Below are 6,172 nucleotides of genomic sequence, written 5' to 3'. Positions count from 1 at the left end.
CTGGGCCACATGTATGAGACCTCTGTTTTAGACTGTTTGAATTGATTTTCCAGGCCATTCCAAAGATTAACCCTTCTAACAGAAATAAATCTGGGTCGTCCAATAACCGAAGGGTTGGCGGTTCGAATCCCGCTCTGTCCTAGTCAGTCCGTTGTGTCATTGGGCAAGACACTTCCCCCTCCTTGCCTCCAGTGCCACTCACACTGGTGTATGAATGTTTGGTGGTGGTCGGAGGGGCTGTTTGCGCAAATTGGCAGCCATGCTTCTGTCAGTCTACCCCAGGGCAACTGTGGATACATATGTAGTTTACCACCACCAGAGGGAGAATGTGAGAGCGAATGAATAATGGATCAATAATGTAACGCGCTTTGAGTGACCAAAAAAGCACTATATAAAGCTAATCCATTATTATTATTATTATTATTATTATTATTATTATTATTTGTTCTTGCCTTAGCTTTTTTAAAATGCCAGTTCCTCTGAGGCTGTACTGACTTTTCCTACATTCAGACATCTCCTGGATGGAAGGAGGCAGAACATTATTGTGTGCCTTGTACATCACGACCACTGTATTAAGGCCAACAAGATTATGTATTTTCAGTAAGTTCAGCTGTGTACGTAACAGTAATGCAAGTTAAGAAAGCAAAAATAATACAAATACAGCTGAACACCCACAGAGTAATGACAGGATAGACCAGGGGTATAATACGATGAGGAGATGATTCAGTCTTTATTTGAGCCACAATTTGGCTTCATTATTAAAAACTTTGACATTATTTGATGTTTTTTTTTTTAATTTCTGATGGTGATATTTTCCACATCTGAGGACTTACAACAGAGAATAATATATCAAATTGCAGAGCTTTATGAGTACATCCAGCCTCCATCCCTCTCCACACACAAAAAAGTATATAATAATAAAAAAAGACTGAAAGAAAGGGGACAAAAAGGGGGGCAATTGAGTATATTATTAATGCATTGGTCCATATGGGTCTGGCTGTTTGCTGTCATTTCTTGTTGTGACTGACGCGTGGGGAGGTTTTCATGGTCACAGTGAATTGAACTAAAAGCACCAATTTTGTTCTTAAAACGTATTGTTCGTGGTTTCATCTGCGGATTAAAGCTTCCAGTTTCAGGGACAATCCTTGTGTACGCCTGCGGAGACAAACAAGCTTATACGCTGCCGCACGCCCTGCTTTCTTCTACCAACAATGGAGGAAGGAAGAAAAAGAGGTTTTAGTTGCTGCTCTTGCTTAAGGCCTTTACATTAGTCAACCAAATAATTAACTCTGAACTCCACAGCATACCAGAGCATTGCGGGGTATCCATCCCATAATTGAAATTCACTCAAAGAGGCCACATGAACTGCAAATCAATGTTTCACTTCTGTAGAACATTTTCATTTTCTGGCATGTACATATTGTACCTCAAGCCCATAAATGATCAAAAAGCACGGGGGCAACTCTGGGGATTTGTAGTCAGCACTAGTTTTTTTTGCTGACATAATTGAAACTGAATCTAAATATTGTGCTTCTGACATATCAAAAAAATGAAAAAAAAAAAAAAAAAGTCATATGTACACCGGATATACTACTTTCTAAAGAATAATACCACCTCTTGTTTGATATTCTGAGCTTGGAAGTCTGTACTGTATGTGCAGAATTCTCAGGAGGATACAGTCCTTGAAAGTCAAAATGTTCTCGCAGAAAATGTGTAATAATATGTAGAGCGGAGCATTGGCTAAAGAGAGGAAAGAGTCTGACAGAAAATAACAAAAGAGTGTTGGTTACAGCCGACGGGGATGACGGCGAGGGCTCGTAAATGTGACCGTTATACTGCTCGGTTTTTTTAGTTATTGTGTGTACTTAGGGGGATTAGCTTTAAAGAGAGCACGCTTTTATTATGTCCATTAAGCAGCCGATGAATTATTTGCAAATGCCAGTAAGTGACTCCTGAAGCTAGAAACCAATCACGGTCTTATGAGAGAAAATGTCATATACAAATTAGAAACCGTACGGTACAGTTTCAGAAGACTCAAGCTTATTAGAGGGTCAGGAGTTCTTCTTTTGTTGGATTTTCTGAATGTATTCTTCACAATATTCACGCTGCATGTTGAAATATTCGCCAAACCACCTCCAAAAAATAAGTTGGAAATCTTGCAAATGGAGTCTCAGACACCTCACAAAAACTAAACACCTTCGTTTTCTCATAGCAATTAAAGCTTGTATTGATTTCATTTCAGTTTGTCACTTAGGGATTTTATTTCTTGTTTTCACACCACTCCAGTGCTTTATTTTTTCATGGCCATAAACTGTTAATTAGTGAAATTACAGAGTAAAACTGTTGGCAGCAATGTGTATTGCTTTGCTGCAACTAAGCTTCTGTTTTAGAATAAAACAAAAACATTTACCTGTGCTAGGCTATTGTTAAAAAATCCACTGTGTGCTTTCAAGATTTGTCTGTGCCCTCATATGTTGTTTTTGTTTTGTTTTTTACCTACATCCTGCCCACTGAAGTAAATGAAGTTGTCTCAAGATGCCATGAGATCAAAAAAGCTACAGATTCAGAGGAGATATATAAATGAACCTGGGGTTTTATGCTGCTCAATTAAAAACTGACCATCTGTATGTTGGTCTGCTGTGGGAAATCAGATTTCACAGGCAGATTAAATGGGTTGTTACAACAGATGACAGAGTCCTAAGAGACATCATTTAATGCTATAATATTAAATATTTTTTCATGAACATTTTATTTATGTATTGAACTTTATTTAACCAGGAAAATCCCATTGAGATTAAGAACCTCCTTTACAATAGAGCCCTGGACAACATTACACAGATAAAACACAAATAACTGACACATTTAACAATAAATAATTAGCAATAGTAAGATTAATGAGCAGATTAATAACAAGTGCAAGTTATAGAGTCGGCCTCAAGAGCCTTCTGTTTGGATTCAAAAGCGTTCATTGAAATGAACTCTTTCCATTTTCCAGTTTTTCTGCAGCTGATTCCATGTATAAGGGGCAGAGTTAACTAGAAAAGCACTCAGAGAGGGCAGACCTCCGCCAAGGCAGATCAGCCCCCCCACCCCCCAATCACCACCAAAATTTAATAATTTGTACCTTGTGCCAGTACTAACATTTCCTGAAAATTTCCTGAAGAGCCATCCATAACTTTTTGAGTTATCTTGCTAACAGACAAACTGACAAACAGACAGACAAACCCCGATGAAAACATTACCTCCGCCGTTCCTTGGTGGAGGTAAAAAAAAAAAACACTTTTACCTAGTGTTGTACAGGCCTATGAAAACAACAAATGAACATTTGTGCAGAGAGAACAAGTGGTGCCAGGCACAACATATTCTATCATGAATCGATTACTTGAATTTGTGAGGTTGTCAGGTTCTGCCGTTATGTTAGAGTCCTGTGGATTTTTTATTTGTCCGTCTGTCTGTTAGCAAGGTAACTCAAAAAGTTAGGGACGGATTTGGGTGAAATTTTCAGGAAATGTTGATACTGGCACAAGGAACAAATGATACAATTTTGGTGATCGGGGGGGCTGATCTGCCTTGGCGGAGGTCTGTGCTCTCCGAGTGCTTTTCTAGTTTAAAGTTGATTCTTTCTTCATGATTCATCTATAGCTTTTTTTCTAAGTGTGTTTACATCCAGAAACACGTCAGTGTGGTGTTTACTTCCCAGAATTCATTGTAAAACTGTTGTAATTCTGTTTTTATTCTGTAATCACCACATTCTGACAGATGCAGCTGTCATTATTATTACCTCCACCAGGAGGTATTGTGATCACTTTGTGTGTTTGTTTGTTTGCGTGTTTGTTTGTTAGCAATTTTACGGGAAAACTATTACAACCATCTTTACAAAATTCCTATCTCTCATCATTGGGCAATTTTCAAAAAATTCATAAAAAATTCAAAACAACTCCGATTAGCCTCTAATTTGATCCACCCGTAGCTTATAACAATATCTTGTATCTGGGACAAAACTGTCCACATCCACTGTGGAATGTGGACTCTGTGGACATTTCAATTTAACATTGAAAATCCCATTTACAACACATTTTTCATTATAACTCAACAAATATTGATTGGAATTTAATATAATTTGACATACACATGACTGGTACCAAGCTTCAACTTTTTCTGCTGTATGGAACAACCTTGAAACTGTTTAGTTTAAAAAGAAATAGTCAATCCACACATGCACATTGTTCGGGGTGCTTGGCAGAGATTTGTGTTCTCTGAACACTTGTTATTAAATGTAGAAGCCTAAATATTACTCAGCCTCTTCGGCAGAATAATTCCCCCTCGATGCACCAAAAAATGTCAGATTTTTCTTAAAAAACACAAAACAAAACAAAACAAATACTACTGTCTGGGAAAGGACTGTAAAAATGATAGGATCCATAGTTTATGGTTAAAAAACAGCAGATAGTCTTGAGGATGGAACCAGACACAAAAAACTCCAGATGTGGTTGAAAATGATAGACTTTTGCTTTGGCTGTTTCTAAAGAAAGAAAGTGGAGATAAAAAATAAGAATAATTGAGTAGTTTCATCACCACAGGTGCAAATTTATTGTAGAAATTCTTGCTGTGAATATGATGAACTTGATATTTGAGGTCACACAGTTAGAAAATGACTGTCTGGCACTTTGTTAAGCTACTTTAAGTTGGATTCTAAAAACGAAAAAAAAAAAAAAAACTCAAGTTTTATTTTGCATAGATTGTCATTTATTTGCCTACATTTTCCCACAAAATTCTAATGATAACATAATAAATTGCATTTATGAAGCACTTTTCATTCACCAGAATCTCAAAGTGCTACAGAGAAAAAGAAAGTCCAACAATAAAAGAAATAAAATACTAAATATAAAACAAAGCATCATGGTGGACCACAAAAAGCCTGTCTAAACAGAAATGTCTTCAGTCCCTTTTTGAATGAGTCCATTTACTGTGGAGCTCTGAGGTGGTCAGGGAGGGGGGGCAGCAGAGGAGAAGGCCTGGTCTCCTGAAGTCTTGTCCGAAGTTTGGTTGGTGGGGAGAAGGAGGTTGGCGCTGTGGGGCCGGAGGCTTCAGGCAGATGTATGAGGGGGGAGGAGGTCTTTGAGGTAGACAGGGGTGTTTCTGTGGATGCACTTGCATGTAATGAGGGCTGTCTTATAGTTGATTCTGAGGGAGATTAGGAGCCAGGGGAGGTTCTGGAGAACTGGATGTGATGTGTTCTTGTTTATGGATTCGTGTAAGGATTCTGGCAGCGCTGTTTTGAATGGACTGAAGTTTTCGGAGCTGTTTCCGGGGGATCCCATAGAGAATAGCACTGCGGTAGTCAAGGAGACAAAATGATGACAAGATGATGTATCATATACACTTCCAGTCAAAAGTTTGGACTCACCTTCTCATTTAAATGGCATGAGATGGTCTACAGATGGACAACCAGGGCTCAGCATCAGAGGTTGGGCTAGACATTTTTATTGTTTGTCATTTTGACGGACAGGGTTGTAAAAATTCTGTCATAACATATTATTATCCGTCATTTCAAATTTTAATTTTTTAATGATAATGAGATATATTTAGTAGTATTTAATGTTCAAAAACATCTAAATGATGCAACAACTGTAGTTGCTGCTGGCTGATAAACCAACCTGATATCATGACTCGCATAATTATATATGCCACTTTTAATTGGTGTGTTATCTGTAGACATTATAAGCTTTCCTTGTGTATGTTCACGCAGTGTCTAATACCATTCACTGAGGGTTCGGGTTCAGGTTCTGTGAACCACAGATCTGGGCACAAATTGACATGCCATCAGATAACACATGAAAGGTGGAAAATGCGTACATATAACACTCCAAATGCCATCAGAACTGGCGTATAACTTGCTTGTCCGTCATCCTTCACTGCATCAGTCCCTCTTTTTTCACCGCGTTTATGAATGCCATCATATTTACTGGGCTTTAAAATAACTAAGGAGACTCAGCTGTCTTCACAGTTTGCACTAGCAAAGTAGCATCTAATTTTGGCTAAAGTTAGCTAAACAACGACACAAGACTGGACACTGACTGATTAATATGCACACTGGCACCAACTGGACAGGGGGTCTACTACAGGTGAACTAACTGGACAGGGGGTCTACTACAGGTGGACTAACTGGACA

Source organism: Sphaeramia orbicularis, chromosome 12 (genome assembly GCF_902148855.1).
Source record: "Sphaeramia orbicularis chromosome 12, fSphaOr1.1, whole genome shotgun sequence".
NCBI classification, from domain to species: domain Eukaryota; kingdom Metazoa; phylum Chordata; class Actinopteri; order Kurtiformes; family Apogonidae; genus Sphaeramia; species Sphaeramia orbicularis.
This window is presented reverse-complemented; position numbering follows the sequence as displayed.